We start from the raw sequence: 20196 nt of genomic DNA, 5'->3' as shown, positions 1-20196 counted from the left end.
ATTTTAAACCATATTCCTATATCAGCAGAGCCCTGGGAAACAAGAGCATCCAAATAGCCACGTTCACAGTTGTAGGGTTGGTCAGTTTTATGGTCTCAGCTCTCAGTCGTGGCAATTCTAGGCACCATGCCCTGTAAAACACATTCTTTTCCATTTCTACCTTTTGTAGTATTTACTGTTCTGCTTAGTATTTCATTTTTGCTTTAAGGACATAAATACATAAACATGAGTATAAATGTAATTTCATTTCTGAGATAGTTTTAAATATAAGGTATGTAATATGTACAAGATTTTAATCATTCTAAAGAATAAAATAGATGAAGAGGAAAAGCTTTCTTGGATGATGCTATGTGACAAAGACTTTCCTTGACCAAACTTTAGTCAGGCTCCTCTGAGCTCTCCTCTTGACTAGGCCTCAACCTTGGCCTCTGTCCTGGCTGTGCCTGCACAGCCCAATGTTAGCAAGAATCCTGTGCTAAGTCAGTGTAGAGGTAATCCTCCACCCTTGATATCTGATCACTGCAGCCTGTCTTCAGTAAGAATCCTGTTAGGTTGGTTTAGCAAGAATCCCCCTACCCTTGATGTCTCCTCTTAGTTATTTTCCATACACTGATCCCCTCATCCTGCTCCTTGGCTATTAATTCCCAGCTGTCTCTGTTGTATTCAGAGTTGAGTCCAACCTCCCTCCCCTACGGCTACTGCAATAGTCCTGAATAAAGTCTTCCTTACTGTTCTAACAAGTGTCAGAATAATTTTCTTGGGCTTCCCTGGTGATGCAGTGGTTAAGAATCTGCCTGCCAATGCAGGGGACACAGGTTCGAGCCCTGGTCCAGGAAGATCCCACATGCGGGGGAGAAACTAAGCCCGTGCACCACAACTACTGGGCCTGCACTCTAGACCCCACAAGCCACAACGACTGAGCCCATGTGCCACAGCTGCTGAAACCCACACGCCTAGAGCCCGTGCTCCGCAACAAGAGAAGTCACCGCAATGAGAAGCCCGCACACCGCAACCAACAGTAGCCCCCGCTCGCCGCAACTAGAGAAAGCCCGCACACAGCAACAAAGACCCAACACGGCCAAAAATAAAAGAAATTAAAGAAATTAAAAAAAAAAAACAATGAAAGAGAGTACGTAAAAATATTTTAAAGAAAAAAGAATAATTTTAACATATGAAAACTAATGATGATTGATCATGCTCATCAATGAGATTTGGTACTATTTTAGCATATTAGGAGAATTTGTCCTACAAAGGTATATTTTTCAGCAACAAATTAGTTTCCTCACACATTACAGGGATATTTTTATATATACATGCACACACACAGATATCTGCCTGAAGAGATAGATGTCCTTAGAGCATTACATCCATATAATACGTTACTCCACTGTGTGTACATGTGTCCACACATGCATGCCTCTGGGTGGGTAGGTATGTATTCATTCCAAGGCTAACAGGTGGAAATATCCATAAAACCAAGACTTCTCTGAAACCTTTAGTTTGTTTCCACCAAAAGAGAAGGTAATCTAACATTTCTGAAATGCCTGATATGTAACCAATACTCTAAGTGCTTTACACTTCATTTTTAATATATCATTCTTCATTTAGTTATTACATAAACCCTACGAGTTGGTAATAGCATTTCCATTTTATAGGTAAGGAAACTTGGGAGGCTTAAGGAATCAACCCAAGGTCACAGCGCTAGGAAGTGGCACATTAGGGGCCTCACTGGAGGATCTCTGATACTGTGCTTCCAAATCTACTGCCTGGAGTGATACTCTCAACAATTTTATCGCTGTCAAAATGTCAAACACCACTGTCCTAGACCTGGCATTTTCTTTTTTTCTTTTCTTTTAAAGAAAGATCCCTTTGTTCCCAAGAAATTTTAACCAGAAGCCCAACATTTTGGAAGAGGAGAAAAGCAGAACACATCCAAGCTCTTCTTGCTGGAAAGGCAGGGAACTAGAGGATGGTTCTTACTCTTGCACATCTTCCCTCTTCCTGTGTCTGGGCAACATCGTTCTCCTCCTGCCCTGGGCAGCTCTGCAGAAGTCTTAGGGCTTTGAGAAGCAAAGGTCAAGATACTTCACTGGACTACCCCTGGGAGAAAATTCTCCATGGATGCCTTGCATTTTGCACATCTTAGGAGCACAGGCACTGGTGGCCCTTGTTCCTGATGATCTTTCCAAGGCCTTTTATCTAGAGAACCACCTTGGGAGGTAGAGATAATGTCTCCCTCCAGAGCAATGGGCAGGTGTGTGCTTACTATCAATGACAAGAGATGCAGAGTCTCTCAGCTCAGGATCCACACCTGGGAGGCAATTCTCCTGCCCGCACAACATCTACCTGGGGTCCTCTGTGTTGCCCTGGGGGAACCTGGGAGGCAAGGGGAACAAATGTGAACATGAAGCTCATGCCACTTGCAGTGCCATGAGTAATACAGTCCTTTGTCTCGGACGCAGGAGTCTCATGTCTTCTGCCAGCATCCAAGAAACAGTGGCAGGCTAAGTTGCTGGTGTGCAAGTGGGATAAAGTCTCAGACACTTCACCGTTCTTGACAACCACCATTTTATAACTTAGTCAACACACACTTATATAGTGCTTACTCTGTATCACGTGCTGTTCTAAGTGGTAGAAGAACAGTAACTCACTTAATCTTTATAACAACCTTACAGTATAGGTACTATGATTATTATTTGCATTTTTATTTCCATTTTACAGGGGAGGTAACTGTAATCACACACGATTGAGTAGTTGGATCATTTCCATAAAATGATAAGGACTTGCTGTGCATATTTATAAGCACTCAATGATCTTCCTTATTACATGAAAAAACATACACTGAAACCTCAGATCCATGCAACCGTTCTCCTCCTGTGGGTCTTGAACATAAAGCTCCAGTCTTCAATAAGGGTGATAGAGAACCACTACACCGTGCAGACATATTAAAATTATTTTATCAATGATGCATCTTGACATTTTGCAATCTGAGAGGAAAAGTGGAAACTATTTCCTTAAAGACTTTCCAGGATCTTGAGTATTTCAAGTGGAAGCTCTTACTTCCTTGGAAAATGGTCACAATTCCAACATACTGAGTACTAACAACATAAGCATCCTCCCCAAATTAGACCCTCGATAGCAGGCTTTCAACACTTTGGAGGTTATCTTTACTTTATAAAGCTCAGCCTCTTGACATTCACTGGCTAGAGAGTAGAAGAGGAAGTGATAAACAGGCCTAGAAATCCAGACTCTCACAGGAATGTATGCTGTGAAGCAGCCCCACTTCCATTCACATAAAATCTTTACAATTAGCTACATTACTACAGGAGCCCCTTTTGCATTATTTCGAACATACTTGGGGAAAGGCAACAAGCTGTATCTCTTTGGTGAATGATTAGAAAGGTAGGTAGACTGAAAAATGAATGTCAAGAACAATGTGAAATGGAAGATGTAAACAGACATTGCACAAGAAAAGCAAATGGCCCTTAATATACTCAAAGTTGCTCAACATCACTCACAAGAGAAATGTACACAGCGATACCTCTTTTCATGTATCAGGTAGACAAAGATGTACACGGTGGACAATGCCCTGTCTTGGGGAGGCTCTGGGGAAGTGCTCACACACCCTGGGCAGGCAAATTTAGTTATTCATCAAAATTAGAAACTGCAATACACCCTTTGACCCAGCAATCTCACTCCTGGGGATTTACAATTCAGACACACATCTTCCACACAAACTGGCGAATGCACAAGGCTTTTCTATGTACATTGTTTTAATGGCAAAAGATTGGACACAACCAATGCGACCAGTAGGGAAAGGATCAAGTAAATTATGGTATATTGTCACTATGGAATGCTATGCAGTTGTTAAAAAAAAAAAAAAAAGGATGGAGGGAAGCTCTTCGTGCACTATTATGAAAAGATCTCCAGGAAAAATTGTAATGTGAAAAAAAAACAGGTTGCAAATAGGGTTTACCAAATGCCACTATTTATGTAAGATGAGGGAACTATATTTGTTATCTGCCTATGACAATCAGAAAAAATTGCTGGGAGTCTGCCATCAACACCTAGAAAGAAATATCATCATAGGAGCCACAGAGTATATTTCACCACTTCGGGTAGCTTAGAAGTGACAGCGTTTGTATACCAATTAGGGATTCCAGAAATCTTCTGAAGAAGTTTTTCTTCAAGATGCTAGCATTCAAATTAGCGTAAGGATCAGACATGGAAAACAATCCTCTGAGTTGACTGTTTCAATCAACTTTTGAAGCCCCCCCGGGATCACAGTTAGGGCTTGTGTCTATCCCAATTACTTTCATACTGTTTCTTTAAATGATCCACAGCTAATCAGCAATTTACCTGGTTAAAATTCAGTTTGGGAGTGCTTTGAAGGGGACGCTCCCTTCTTAGGTTTTCTGCCTGCGGACAGAGGATTTGCAAAGGAGCTAACAACAAAGGGATTTAATCAGAAAACAAGAGCAAACGGTGGATTTTTGAAGAGGAACCACGAACACAGATTCTTGTGGGCTCCTCCTGCCTGATTACATTTGTTAATAAGGCCAAAACGTGTGCACCAAAAACCGTTCAAGGTCTTTTGGCAGCAAATTATACTTGTAAATTTGATGTCAGATGATCACAGGAAGAACTCACACTCTTTGAAGATTTGAATTCATAAACGTATGAAAGAATTAAACGTTTTTTTCCTCTAGTAATAGAAAATATTAAACGGCAGGGAAAAAAATGTGCTTGAAATCAACTGAGGAAATAATTCATTTTGAAAATTATTCAATAAAAATGTTAAATAGGAAAAATATGTTGGGCCAGTTTTGACTGGATGAATAAACCAGAAATATGCAATGGACGAACTTAAGGATGACGGGCTGAGAAGTATCCCATCAACCTCCCCGTCTTATTAAATTTTTTTGTTATTCAACTATGCCACAGTAATCTGTTCCATCCCCGTAAGACAAAGAAAGGAACACTACTTCAGATCAGCAGAAAACTGGCCAGCCTCTTGGAGCCTTTAAGAGGGCAGTGGCTCCGGATCAAGGAGAAATGAATGTCTTTGAAGACTGCATCTTAGATTGTTTTGTTAATACATAAAATCCTCTCTCTTTAGCATGCAGAAGACTCATTTCAAAAGGAAAAGGCAAGTCCATGAGGATTAGTTTGGCTTCCTGGAGGTCAGAACTAAATACACAAAATGAATAAAATGATGCTGAAATAAACAAGAATGTGAAATTGTTCATCCACAGGAATGATGTAACGAATCCTGACATAATTTCCAAGCAGAAAAGCAAAACTAGGTCAAAGCACGTTGGCCTAACATAATAAGCATTTTTGCTCCCAGAATTTTACCATGTAGGTTGTGTCTGCAGGCATTAATGTCTTCTGTTATCAATGTTCGGGGCTGTCACAAACTATTCATATCTTATCACTCTTCATTAGCTAAACCAAAACAATGTAGTTAACATGTGAACTATTCAATTCTGACAGCTAAAATGTTACAAAGGGGAAATGTTAAAAATATTCAGAAAGTGTCTCCTCCAGGCTAAGAAGTATTAAGCAATAAATATTCATTATTTAGTAGTCTCCTATCGTGTTTTTCTCTACGCAGAAAGTCATACCTCTCTCGGATCAATTATTAGGACTTTGTTTTCTTCTTTCACTCACAGCCATATGAAAAGGGCAGCCGCATCAACATCTCCTTAGAAATCCACTTTGAACACTGACCAAGGGAAAAAACCGTGTCACTCACTGGATAGCCAATTTTTCTATTCTGCTTTCCCCATAGGTTGACTGAAATAACTCACACTTCCTTCTCCCTTCTATTTGTTCCATTTCACTTTTCTGCCCTGTCTCCACCAAGCCCAGCTGACGAATTCGTAGAAAAAAGGTGTAAACATAATCCTCCTAGTTTTTACTCGACAAAGTAGCACAGAATCAAGTATAAGACTATTTGGTTTTTTTGGATAGTATTTTCTCCTAAGTGATACAGTCTTTCCTGATTCTTGATTCATTCTAAACCATCAACCTATTTGAAAATTGTGCTGGGATTTATTAGCACATTAAATTAGTACGTGACCCCAAAACATCCAAATTACACCTTACTAGAAGGCATGAAGTACAGTCAAAAGAGAATAAGATAAGGAATCTAGAAGACGACCCAGGTTCTAAATGTAAACTGCTCCCTGATGGAAGGTAAAGCATTCCCCTGTGCTAACATTTTCAACCCACAAACGCTCAACTTTTAACCAGAACTTTTTGTCTGAATTCCTAACACAGCTCCTATAGGAGACTTGATCCTGTGTAGATTTCTAATATTTGGTGATGCCTTCCATTTATATTTCGCGTTATCTGGCCATCCATCTAGTTACTGGTAACTCAGCAGGGCACTCAACGAATTCCAGGTGCCCACAAACAGCTCCTTTGCTCTTAATTGCTTAGGGAAGATCACTTCAAAATACATGCAACTGAAGCCACACTTCACAACTGGACATATAACAAATAAGATAGTCTACCTCATGGATGCTTTGAAAATGTATTAGTCCTGGTGTCTCCATAAACCACTCAATGTCTCAGAAATTTCTATTTCATCATTTTCACCGTAACTCTCAGATGGTCTGTCACACCCAGAAGCAGTGAAAATGCTTTGTCCGGCATATGACTTGATTTTCCCTGCAGAAAATGTGGCCGCCATCTGCATGGGGCAGAGTGTAAGACTTCAGTGTCCTTCCAGAAACAGACTCTCAGTTGCTGAGTGACCTTGGGCACGCCACTCATCTGGCAAAATAAACCCACTGCACATGGACCAAAGGCTAAAACATCAGGTTGGGCTCAGTGAGAACAAGCAGCAGATTCATCTTTGTTTTTTAGGTTTTGAGCTGTTGGACAACATGTCCCATTTCTTAACCATTTCTGTAGTCCCATCAAGGAGTGTATAAGACAAGCTGCCTACCGAGCTCTGGGTTGGGGCCTCACCCAGAACACAACTGAGAGGACGAGATGGCTAAGCAACCGCCATCTAATTTTTCTCTAATGTCAATCTATTCAGTCCTTGCTCTTTCCCCAACCTTCCTAATGTCCTTTCTTCCTCATACCCCTCTGAGCTTAAAGCGCATTTTCCATTCTCTTTCCTGCCAAAATTCATCCAGCATCCACCTGAAAAATATTTGATTCTTCTTTAATTTTTTATTTATTTTTCATTGCAGGATCGTTGATTTACAATGTTGTGTTAGTTTCAGCTGTACAACAAAGTGATTGTTATACGTATACACATCTCTATTTTTTTCAGATTCTTTTCCCTTATAGGTCATTACAAAATATCGAGTATAGTTTCCTGTGCTATACAGTAGGATCTTGTTGGTTATCTATTTTATATACACTAGTGTGTTTATGTTAATCCCAAACTCCTAATTTATTCCTCTCCCCCGCTTCCCCTTTGATAACTATAAGTTTGTTTTCTATGTCTGTGGGTCTGTTTTGTATATAATTTCATCTGTATCATTTTTCTTAGATTCCACATATAAGTGGTATATGCTATTTGTCTTTGTCTGGCTGACTTCACTTAGTGTGATAATCTCTACGTCCATCCATGTTGCTGCAAATGGCAAAAAATATTGATTGATTCTTATTGGGTGTCAAGGCACCGTGCTTGGACTTGAGGTTTTCAAGGTAATTAAGACGTAACTCTTGTTCTTGAGTAACTGAGTCCGGAGACAGACAGACAAACGCGTAACGGGAAATATATCCACCATTTAGGATACTTCTGTGGATAAGAGGAAGTTCCAGCTACATCCTTTCCATTTATTGTGATCCAAACAGACAGTGCTCAGCGTACAAAGACTGTACTTACAAGCAACCCAAACCCACAAATGCCACCAACTCCCCTCACTTGGTCCCCTGTGGTTCCCTGGCTGTCACTCACAAAGACCCCAGGGAGTCCAGAAGTTCGGTCAGGATGCTGAGAGAAGAACAAGTGAAGAGGTTCAACCCACTGGCAGACACACCAGCAAGTCCTGTCTGCCAAAGGCACAACCCTGCCCACAAATATTGTCCCTGAAAGGGCATTCGTGATTTCTGCAGCTCCAGGCTCTAGTGGCTGCTATTTCCCCAATTAAATGTTCGTCCTGAGGGTTAAAGGGCTGAGTCATGAGTTTTAGCGCATTCATATTGCTTCTCTCCCAACATCGGGTTGAGACTATTGTCTAGAAGAAACAGGAGTGTGGTTTGAAGGTGGGAGAGGGGAGGGTGGGAAGATGGGAAATTATGGGAACTCAATTCACTGTGTATTAGGATAGGCCTGGGAGAGACATCCCAGTGGGACCCAGAAGATACTAGAAGGGTGGAGAAACGTGAAAACTAGTGCAAACTTTTCCTATTTCAAATATTTGCAAGACTGGCCTGTTACCAAGAGTTTGGCAACCCCTTCTCCTTCTATGTTCCGTCCTGTATAACATGGAAGCATGTCCTCAAAATGCAGAACTTAATCAGATTGGTTTTTTTTTTCCGTTATTTTATTATTATTATATATTTTTGCGGTACGCAGGCCTCTCACTGTTGTGGCCTCTCCCGCTGCGGAGCACAGGCTCCGGACGCACAGGCTCAGTGGCCATGGCTCACGGGCCCAGCCGCTCCGTGGCATGTGGGATCTTCCCGGACCGGGGCACGAACCCGTGTCCCCTGCATCGGCAGGCGGACTCTCAACCACTGCACCACCACGGAAGCCCCAGATGGGTTATTTTTTTAAATAGTGTTTTAGTCTCAATCATTGCACCACTTCTCACTGGAAAATGTTCTGGGTTTCAAACAACAAACTCTTAGAGCATAAGCATTCCTAGACTGGGGACTGCCTATGAGTTATTTTTTTCTATTGAGAAAAATTAATTGACTATTTACTAATTATGGTAAATTTATTTAAACTCGGAATTCATAAATTCCTACAAATGGATATGTGGGTAAAAATTAACTAAATTTCACAATTACAAATCACTTCTCAAGTCTCAGTTCAGGAAAGTTTTGGCTACCATCAATTTATTAAGCAGATTCTTATCCATATAAATATAGCTGCAGGGACTGTGTCAGAATCATGTTTGCAGCCCCAAGGTGGCCTGACGTATAATAATCATTTAGAGTAGTTTTACTGAATTAACTAAGGAATATACTCATTCTGTAAGTAGTCAGTAAATGTCCTTGAATGATATAAGAAATGAAGGAGAGCCTTTGTATTATTTCTCCTTTTTGACTATTTCATCATAAATATTTGACTGTATGTAAAAATCTACTACTAATGATCAGCACCTCTTCCTTTTTTTTTTTTGGTTGCCGTTTTTACTTAGAATTCTCTTTCATAGCACAAAGCACGTAAGTTCTTAGAGTTTTGTTCTGTTTTGTTTTGCTTTAAAGGAAAGTCCCTTCTAAGCATTTTTTTTTCAGTGCCTCAATTTTCTCACCTCCTTAACGCCACGTGGCCTTCTGTAGGCCATTAACTAGCCTGCTCTGTGTCAATGGACTATCTTCCTCTGGCAGGGAAAAAAGATCTTGTGGATCTGGAAGACTCCCTAATATTTTGTCCTTTCATTTAAAGGAATTTCTAGAACCTGCCAGTTCATAAAACTAGGCAAACAATCTTCTACAACAGAACCCCTGAGATGAGTTTCATGTGAAATAAAAGGAGTTAGTAATGAGGCAGAAAGCATCCTGTCGATAAACTGTCCCATATCTTAATGGAGATTAGATTCCTGTTTGACCTGGCTTTGGAGCCCTTTCTTTAATCTCAGTGTATTTGATATTCTCTTCCTTGAATGAACTCCGTTTCCCTGTGGCTTTGGTCACAAGATTAAAGAATCACTAACTAATTGTTCCAAATAAGCAGAGCAATTCTCTCTGATTCTGATCCCGGCTCCCAGCAGAGGCGTCCACCGCCTGGCCTTCCATCATAGACACTTCAAGCCTGACCTCTGCAGGTGGATAATTGAAATGCACACTGCCCAAGCAGATCTGGGTATTTCTTTTTAAAATCCCACCAAGTTCTGAAAACACAAACATTCCTATGTGCAACAGGGAAACTGATATAATATGTTGGACTTCCCTTTTGTTTTATAAGTGGCTTTTTGAAAGTAGCAACCTCTTGATTGAAAAGCATTTAAATTACATCTGCAACATACGCTGGATGTGGTTAGCCATTAATTCTTTTTGCCTACTGAGAAAAATCCAAATGATTTGGATGAACTATGATCCTCAAACCATGCAGGCTTAAAAGTGCCCTGATCAGCCCCACCTTTTTCTAATCAAACAAATTACTCTTTGTCCAGTGACCAAATCCCCCTCTTTCACCAATGCACAGCCCAGGTTGCCATAGTTACATTGGATGTCTATTTACTACACGGGATCAAAGCCAGGAGACATAAACATACACACGTAGCCTTAAAACTTCTGGAATGTCTGAGGATAACATGCAACTACCAATTAAAGGATTTGCTCGCGGCCTACGCGGTCCCAAGCCAAGCAAACTATGAGTACAGGTCATAAGGAATGGCAAGGAAAAGCCAACTTGAAAAAACGATTTCCACACGACCAATAAAGATCTTTAATCTGACAGTAAGTCACGATTATAACATTCCCTGCCAAGGAGACACAGTAGGGAAGAAATGAAAATTCTAATGTGTGTTGAAGATACTGGACCTCCAAACCATGTGCAAAAACTTAAACCCCGTGCTATGCAGCAGCTTCCCAGTAGCCATCCATTTCACATTTGGTCGTGTATGTACGTCAGTGCTACTCTCTCTCACGTCGTCCCAACCTCCCCTTCCCCCGCTGTGTCCTCAAGTCCGTTCTCTACATCTGCGTCTTTATTCCTGCCCTGCCACTAGGTTCATCAGTACCAGTTTTTTTAGATTCCATATATGTGCGTTAGCATACGGTATTTGTTTTTCTCTTTCTGACATCAGCTTGTTCCTTTATGATGACCTAGAGGGGTGGGATAGGGAGGGAGGCTCAAGAGGGAGGGGACATGGGGACATATGCATACATATAACTGACTCATTTTGTTGTACAGCAGAAACACTATATTGTAAAGCAATTATACTCCAATAAAGATATTAAAAAATAAAACCAAACCAAACCAAAAAAACTTAAAACCCTACAATGTCTGGTGAAATGTCCGGTTAGTTTCAGTATCTTTCTAGTTGGTGTCATAAAAGCTGCCTAATCTCAGTGTTGGGACAAATGAGAACAGAAATGCCTTTTACACTTTTACACGCTTGACTTTCAAATGAAGGAAAACATAAAACATACTTGGAACACCATATGCTGGTTACAGGAGACGAAAAGGGAAGCTGTAAGAGAGCTCCCTTCTAATCCCTAGATTCCCTGTTGATTCTGAGCCTGTACAAGTAGCCTGTCTTTCTGGGTGGGTAGTATTCATCTCGGACTTGTACCTAATTTGCTGTGTATCTCTAGACTTCAACTTTCTCTGCCTTCACCTCACCAGTTGTTCAACGAAGATCAAAATGCCACCTCATTCTCTCCTGGGGACGTGGCAGAGAATAAATAGATCATGCTCGTAAAGGACTTTCTAATCCTCAAAGGAAAGATGACTACAAAGACTTTCATGATTAAACCAGATGGCCTTGGGCATTTTAATTCCAATCTGAAGAATGCAAAACGGGCTACATCAAACTGAGTCACAGCTTCGTCGTAACAGCAACATCCTAGCCTTGTAAGAATTCAGCAGCTGCTTAAAGCGCTGGCTCACCGCCTTATTCTTTGCCTTCATGCTCTAAGGCGACTGCAAGGATGTTTCAATCCATCAGAAATAGAGTGAGTACCCTCTTCTCTTGGAGTGTTTTTAAAAATCATCAGGATATTAAAAACACAAACTATATCTGGTAGGCAATTTTGTCTGAAGAACCTGATTTTTTTTTTCCGGCGTGAGAAAAGAATTATTTGTTCTCATTTGTATAGACAATGGGGGGCGTGCTATTTGAGGATATTTGCAGTTGTGGGAATGCCACAGGCAAACCTGTTGTTTTTGGCTGGGCTGCTGGAACAGGTGGCCGTGCCTTTCCTTTTGCCTGGGAACACAGCAAATTCCTTCTCAAGGAAGTTTCAGAAGTTTCCCATTTATGATCAGAGGGCATAGAAAGGTTGGCACACGCTTTAAAATTACTTCCTGATAAAGGCAAATAGGGTTCAGCCTTTTCTTCTGGCCTAACTCAGCGTGACCTTAGGAACACTCAAAGAATACTGTCCCTCTGCACCATTCTTTTGCCGCCAACCTAGCAGAAGGCAAAACCCCTCTGAACCTCATCGCCGGCCAGGCAGCTTTCTAATTCTGCTGGCCATTTCTGGCTACCCGCTGTGGCTAGTCAGGGGCGGGGGTCTCTCGGCTGCCACGCCATTGTTCAGCATTTGTGCAGCCCTAGGGACGGATCACTCCTCAGCGAAGAGATTGGATTTCACTGCTGCGCTGATGACACATGGACCCGTTTGATAGTTAACCCTGCAAATCCAGCTGGGGCTGCCGGGCTGAGATGACAAATTGGCTGGTAGGTGCAATTCACCCCACCTGGATGCAAGTTTTCCCCCAAGAGAAACTCAAATCAAGTTAGGATTAATCCAAGTCAATAACTCCACCATCTCCTTCCCCTCCACATTCTTGTTCTGGCTGTTGCGGAACAACGTGTCAGATTCCTGAAACGCTGGACTGCCTAGATTCTTTGGATGGGCCATGACTCTTCCCCCCTCCTTTTTTCCCCCACCTCCCATCCCACCCCTAGCCCACCCTCTTTTCAAGGACTGCACAGGCCAAAAACTTTTTGGACATACAGAGTTGTGGGATGAAAAGCTGCTGGGAATTCCCTGGTGGCGCAGGGGTTAAGGATCCGCCTGCTAATCCAAGGAACACGGGTTCGAGCCCTGGTCCGGGAAGGCCCCACAAGCCGCGGAGCAACTAAGCCTGTGCGCGCGGCTCTAGAGCCCGCGGGCCACAACTACTGAGCCCACGTGCCACAACTACCGAAGCCCGCGCGCCTAGAGCCCGTGCTCCGCAGCAAGAGAAGCCATGGCAATGAGAAGCCCACGCACCGCAACGAAGAGTAGCCCCCGCTCGCCGCAATGAGAGAAAGCCCGCACGCAGCAACGAAGACCCAACACAGCCAAAAATAAATAAGTAAATAAATAAATTTATATTAAAAAATAAAGCTGCCCATTCATTAAATGACTAAGGAGTTACTCCATGTGTACCCTTAAAACTTCATTACCGGGCTGAATTCCAATTCACACGAATGCCAGAAGGAGCCAGGCATGGGAAAAATCATGCCAAGCTCGGGACAGCACGCCTCTGGCATCAAGCACAGGGAGTGCCTCCATTCCAGAGGAATCGTGTGGGAACAGAGATTCTGAAAAGTGAGCTCAGACACCACCGAGAGGACAGGTGGCTCCGCACTGGATCAAATGACTTCTTTGTTCCAGCCAAGGACCTTTGTCAAAAATGTTCTGCGTTCCTCTTTTTCCTTTTGCTAAATCCTTTCCATTTAGGCTTCTCGCTTCTTTTCCCCATCCCATCGGATTGCTCGGAAAAAGAATGGGGTCAGACCATGAGTTTGCAGAACTTGAAACTGATCGGCAGCCCAGTCTCCAGCAAGGCAAGAGCAAGTCACTGGAAACACACACAGCACTTGCCGGTCTAAGCGTGCTTTTCTGCGCTCACTGCCACTTGCCAAGCACACTTGCTTAGCGAGCAGGTGAAGAGGCAAGAAGGCAGAGGGTCTTTTCAAAACCTGAGCGTACGGTGAGGGCTCTGCTTCACCGCCCCCCCCCCCAGGCTGCAGGAAACGGACAGAAAGTTCTAACCCCCTCGCCCCAGCCCCCACACGGAAAGTTTGCTTCCTATGCAAATCATTTCCCCCAAATCGCACAGGGTGGCCAGCACCCAACCCACTTAGAAGAAAAAAGTGCAGAGCTTGTCTGGTGGTAATATGGATGCTAACTTTTTCCATCCACATTTACTAAGAGCTGGCCAGAACAATATCGCTCCTCTTGGAATTCTCTGCCCTTGCCAGCCTACTAGCATGTTTTTCCAGTCTTTCAGCCCCTTCTATGAGCACTGATCTTGATACTGAAATATTGACATAAGATTCTTCTATAACTTTGGTTGAGTTATAACTCACACCCTTTTCTTGGCTTGGTACACTCGCTTCTTTCTTTTCTTCCTGGCAAAACTATAAACCTCGGCCTAGGCTGATAAGGCATTTTATCACCATGCCCCGCAGCCACAGAAGCAGCTGCTGGTTTAGAAGTCTTTTCAAAGACTCATGGAAGTCATCCCCGAGCCGTTTCTCAGCTCACTACTTTCAGGGCTGTCTTCTCGCGTCCAGAAGCAATAACAGTTTCAAAACTGCTAGAACATAAAAACAAATCTGCATTTTTCTGGAAGGACTCTCTGTACTCATTTCGGGCTGGTTCCGCCTTCTCAGCCATAAACACAGTAAGTGCTCAGGAGGGGAAGCCAAAATGAGATATGAGGCCCCGTGTAATTGTTTTTCAGGATATTCAGTTGTCTTTATTCTCACCAAAAGCACAGGAGAGAGGGCTCAGAGCTCGAGATACATCCTGAACAATAACTTCCAGCCGCTGCAAACTGGAATTGATTTACATATTCTAAGAACCGCTCTTAAGCCCTTTACAATGACTGCCTGACATCACCAATTCCCATGGAGAGAGGTGGGGGGAACCTCAGGAAATCTGCTCCTTGGGTTCCTTTAGGAAAATGCAGCCCCGTCTTTCCGCCAAATGGAAGGACTGGGCCAGGCATCTGCTCATCCGGAGTCACATCCCAGGGGTCCCAAGCGGCGCCCTCCCTCTCCACCCACCCGTGCAGCCCCCCGGAGCTCACCTGCCTCATGTTTAGACTTCCATCACCCATCCGGCAGGGAGCGAGCCGCCTCGAAGCCCACGCAGCGGTCTTCCAGGGGGAAACACCAAACCCAACAGAAGCCCGCAAGACAAAAGCAACTCAGCGAGATCCCCCGGCAGCTGGGAGCACGTTTTCTTCCTCTTTTTCTTTGATCTGTTGCTACACGCACTCTGCCCAAGACAACGTCAAGTTTCTCAAGCTTTGCTTCCTAGCCTATGAAAAGTCGGGCGCAGGGAAGCGACGACCGCCTGGCTCTTATTTCAAATCGGGTCTCAGAGACGTCGTAGGTGGCTGGCTGGGGCCCCGGAGGAGTCTCGCCAATCAGGAGGAGGGGGTGGGCCCTGGGAGCCGCAGGGGCTGTCTCCGCGAGGATTCGAGAGCTTTCAGGATTGCAAGGATTGGAAGCAGCTGGAGACGGCCTCCGAGCTGAGCTCCCGAAGTACAAGATGCGTTCTATTCTTATCTCACAGCTCTGGGTCTGCTCAAAGCTTAACTAGCTTAAGGCCTGGCCTTTTAAGAGCTCCCTAAAAGCACGCAAGCATTTGGAAGGGGGCAGAATCAGCCAGAAAAGTGCACACTCAGGGGTCAGACGGATTCTGAAAAGGGAATCGTGCCCCAAACACTGGGGAGGAAACCAAATTGTTACTCAGAACACCTGAACCGAAACCGGCACTCAGCGGAGGAGGGTGTCGCCCACCTGATTTCCATATAGATGAACTGGATAGCCATCTAAGAAACACAGATCTTAACGGGAACGTGCACACAAATCTGAAACACGGCAAATGAGCAAGAATCTTTATCTAGTGACGGCCCGAGGCACAATTTTAAATAAAATTGTTATTAGAAAAACAGGCACTGATGTTTGGTTAAGAAGAAAAAATTTTCAAAGAAGTGTGTCTACCTTTCACTAAGGTTCACCTTACCTACAAGGTTGATCTGGTGAACTTATTAAAAGGGACGAACTGGACATCCTCTCAGCTGGATGGGAGGACAGCTAGCTGGCTTCTTAGCAAACTTAAACCCACACTTAAAAAGCATTTCCAGGGCTTCCCTGGTGGCGCATGGTTAAGAATCCGCCTGCCAATGCAGGGGACACGGGTTCGAGCCCTGGTCCGGGAAGATCCCACGAGCCGCGGAGCAACTAAGCCCCTGAGCCACAACTACTGAGCCTGTCCTCTAGAGCCCATGAGCCACAACTACTGAGCCCGCAAGCCACAACTACTAAAGCCCACCCGCCTAGAGCCCATGCTCTGCAACAAGTGAAGCCACTGCAATGAGAAGCCCATGCCCCGCAACGAAGAGTAGCCCCCCGCTCACCCCAACTAGAGAAAACCCACACACAGCAACGAAGACCCAACGCAGCCAAAAAAAAACCAAACACAAAGCATTTCCAAAGTTTGCTTTCTTAGTTTCCTATAAACAGTACCTCTTTTCAACTCTTAACCAATATGATCTATGGGAACCTGCCTTTTGGGTGGCAAAAAAGTGCAAGCTGAGCAAAGACTACTTTGTGCAGCACCAGTGATACAGCTTTTTCCCAAAAAAGTGGCCAAAATTTTGTGAGAATAATTCAAGAAAGAAAAAATTTTCGTATCAGAGAGGGGAAAACAACCCAACTTAGCAAATAATGAACAGGCAGCTTCAGGTGTGTCATCTGTATGGGTTCAACAGATGTCAGCTGTGCCCAGTGCTGTGAAAACTTGGCAGCCCAGTATCTGGACCTGGAGGTCTGTGACCCCGTTCCAGATGCACCCCCCGCTACCTTAGCAAGTTAAGGGACCACCTAGTGACACAAGCTGACTTCAGTCCTCCTCCTGTATTTACTACAGAGCCCTTGATTATGACCTAGACCAGGGTTTCTCAACCTCAGCACTACTGACATTTGGGGTGAAATCATTCTCTGTGGTGGGCACTGTGCTGTGCACTGTGGGGTGCTTAGCAGCATCCCTGGCCTCAGCCCACCAGATGCCAGGAGCCCTTTCACAGTCATGACAATCCATAATGTCTCCAGACATCACCAAGGGCAAAATCATACCCAATTGAGAACCACTGATGTACCCGCCTTTGAAATACTGGTTCTCAAACTTAACTGTGCAAAGAAACCTCTGAGGACATTGTGAAAAATACCAATCCCTGGGCCTCTTACTCCAAGGGAATCTTATCAGTAGGTCTGAGGAGGAGCCTGGTAATCTGCATTTTATTCCAGTGCCAAAGGACGCTGATTCACTTCAAGAAATACTGTACCTATTCCTGCCCTAGCTATGCCCTCAGCCCCAGGACACAGGAAACTACCCAGGGCTGCTGCCATTACATATCACTGGAGTTCAATCCCAAGGCATATCTATTTATCACCTTCAACAGAAGCTTCTCACGATTGCATTTGCCTTCAGCTGTCATCACCTCCAAGGCAAATATGAGCTGGGACTTCCTCCTGCAATCTCTGTGCCCTGTCAAAGTTTCATCCATCCTTCTTCTCCTTTGGCCCGTTCCCACCCCATCCTACAAGGTCAAAATGTCACCCACTCTTTTATGGCTTCCCCAAACGCCCCAAGACAAAGTAATCCCTTCTCTCCTCTCTACAGTTTATAGACACTGAGTGATGTGCTGGTAAATGTTTCACAACCAGCTCTCAAAAAAAAAAAAAAAAAAAGCCAAGATTTGTTGTAGCCTTTGCCCATTTCCACAGTGTTAACAGTCCCTTGTTTCCCGCAGTAAGGACCCTAAACACAGAGGTGGGAAGAGCTGTGCTGAGCCAGGAGATGGTAAGCACCAGCTTGAGCAAACCGTGATACATCTCTGCTGTTTCACGTCTAAGTTGTACCGTAACCTTCTATTCTTCAATTTGTCTCTCTTAGCAAACTATAAAACTCTCGACAGCAAGAATGGCATCCTATTCATCTTTGTAACCCAGCCAACTTCATCGTACCTACGCGCCCACAGCGCAGGAGGAAGTCAACAAACGTGTGGAAAGAGAACGAAAGGCTTCTCTGAGAAAGGGACACCAATGTGACTGCGGCCAATGCCATGTTATGGAAGGGAAAAGAATCTCTTGGGAAATTAAACTATTAAAGTTACATTTTTACCATAATTTAATATCTATTCTGTACTTATGACAACAATAAGCATAATGCCATCTTTATCCTAACACTCCCACATCCAAGGTCAGAGCGCAAGAGAAGAGACCAGCCTCCTAAAACAGAACCTTACCTTTACCTTCATGGACGTATTTGTGAGACAGTCTATTTTCTACGTTTTCATATGAAGGCATCACACACTTCTGAATCTACATAATCTTATCAGCTATACATGACAAGATCTCTAGGAGGAATCTTATCAGCTATAGATGACAAGATCTCTAGGAGGAATACATATATGATCATCTCTGGGAGGTGCATGAAAGGGCAGTTCCCCTGGTAAGAGATACAGTGATGGATTGACGGTTCTCTCTCCCATCTTCTCATTATGCATAAGGGCAGGAATGCCTACGGTGGGGTTATTAACAAACACTACTTATGAGTACCTACTCATATCTACTACATATGAGTATGAGCGAAGCATTTTGCCAGGCACTTTACAAATATGCACCATTTCATCTGCACCAAAATACCAAAACATAGACGTCACCACTATCAGGCTAAGAATGAACACACAGGATCGTTGAGGCAAAGAACCCAAGGTCTGATAGTTATCAATTGCTGTACTAGGAATTAAACTTACGTGTTTGGGATGAGAATTACTCTGCTTTTTGTTATAAAATATGCTGCCTCCAGAAATGATTCCTAAAACTCTTAAGAAGGGGCTTCCCTGGTGGCGCAGTGGTTAAGAATCCACCTGCCAATGCAGGTGACATGGGTTCGAGCCCTGGTCTGGGAAGATCCCACATGCCATGGAGCAACTAAGCCCATGCACCACGACTACTAAGCCTGTGCTCTAGAGCCCGTGAGCCACAACTACTGAAGCCCGTGTGCCTAGAGCCCGTGCTCCGCAAAAAGACAAGCCACTGCAACAAGAAGCCTGCACACAACAACAAAAGAGTAGCCCCCGCTCGCCGCAACTAGAGAAAGCCCATGCACAGCAACGAAGACCCAACACAGCCAAAAATAAATAAATAAATAAATAAATAAATAAATAATTTTTATAAACTCTTAAGAAAAGGGAACAATGTAAATAAATGAAGTCTACTTTTTCATTTACAAATAACCATAGTTTTTCAACATTTCTAATTCAATAAATGGCCCTTTAGGGGTTGTCCATTAAGTGAGGATTAGATCCACTTATTGGAAACAGCGTAGGCAAGTAAACTGAAGCAAGTAAAGAAACGTGCTTCACCAAAGGTTCGGATGTTCTGTTCCCTGGTCTGTGATTAACAGCATTTGCAAATGTCAGCTGAAGGGATGTGGTAGTCTTGGCAAATCTGTCTTAAGACAGCAGCTGAGGTGATGATCCTGTGTAGTTAAGTGCAGGTTTGGTTATAAACAGACCTCCACAGCAAACGTCACATGGGTTCCTGGGCCAGTGGTCTTGGACAGGCCCTACTGGACATGGATGGACACTGGGATGACACCTGAGAGGACAATTAGCAGTACCTGTACTACCCCTTTCGGTGTTCTGTTAGGTCAAAGCATATGGGATTATGTGTAGATAAAAAATGGTCGACTATCAGTAGCTTCCTATAGTTTACTGAAATATGTATCAGGACACATCATCAAAAGTCAATGAAGGGCTTCCCTGGTGGCGCAGTGGTTGAGAGTCCGCCTGCCAATGCGGGGGACACGGGTTCATGCCCCAGCCCGGGAAGATCCCACATGTCACGGAGCGGCTGGGCCCCTGAGCCATGGCCGCTGAGCCTGCGCGTCCGGAGCCTGTGCTCCGCAACGGGAGAGGCCACAACAGTGAGAGGCCCGCGTACCGCAAAAAAAAAAAAAAAAAAAAAAAAAAAAAGTCAATGAAAACCAAGCTGAAGTTGCCTACTCAGCCACCTGGAAAATGCCTGCTGCAAGGGCACAGTCTTGAGGGGCAATGAAAAGACATTTTATTCTCCCTCAGAAGTTCCAGAAATCCAGGTGTTTTATGCTTATGGCAGCCATGGAAAATTTGAGGTGATTAGTGTAGGTGATTTAAGTGGACAAGGACATGAGTCCCTACTTAGGAAAAACAAAAAGAAAAGAAAGAAAATCCCACCTATAGTTCTTATAGGATGTCATAAAAAAAGAAACAAGTTTCTACTCACTGAGTACAAGTACTCATTCAGTGAGTTTCTTTCAGTCGGTTAACCAAAG

The 20196-nt window shown here is 43.7% G+C and overlaps 1 protein-coding gene across 2 annotated transcripts in view; it reads right to left on the bottom strand.

Moving 5' to 3' along the window:
* Positions 1 to 15172, bottom strand: part of MID1 (midline 1) — a 184364-nt gene extending 169192 nt beyond the window's left edge. For both annotated transcript variants that reach the window (XM_060086667.1, XM_060086668.1), the window contains exon 1: positions 14897 to 15172. The gene's annotated coding sequence lies outside the window, so the exon portion shown is untranslated. The remainder of the gene's footprint in view (positions 1 to 14896) is intronic.
* Between the last annotated feature and the right edge of the window lie 5024 nt (positions 15173 to 20196).

This window comes from Mesoplodon densirostris, chromosome X (genome assembly GCF_025265405.1).
Source record: "Mesoplodon densirostris isolate mMesDen1 chromosome X, mMesDen1 primary haplotype, whole genome shotgun sequence".
Lineage (NCBI taxonomy): Eukaryota > Metazoa > Chordata > Mammalia > Artiodactyla > Ziphiidae > Mesoplodon > Mesoplodon densirostris.
The sequence above is the reverse complement of the archived record's forward strand: the minus strand, read 5'-3'. Positions and strand labels throughout refer to the sequence as shown.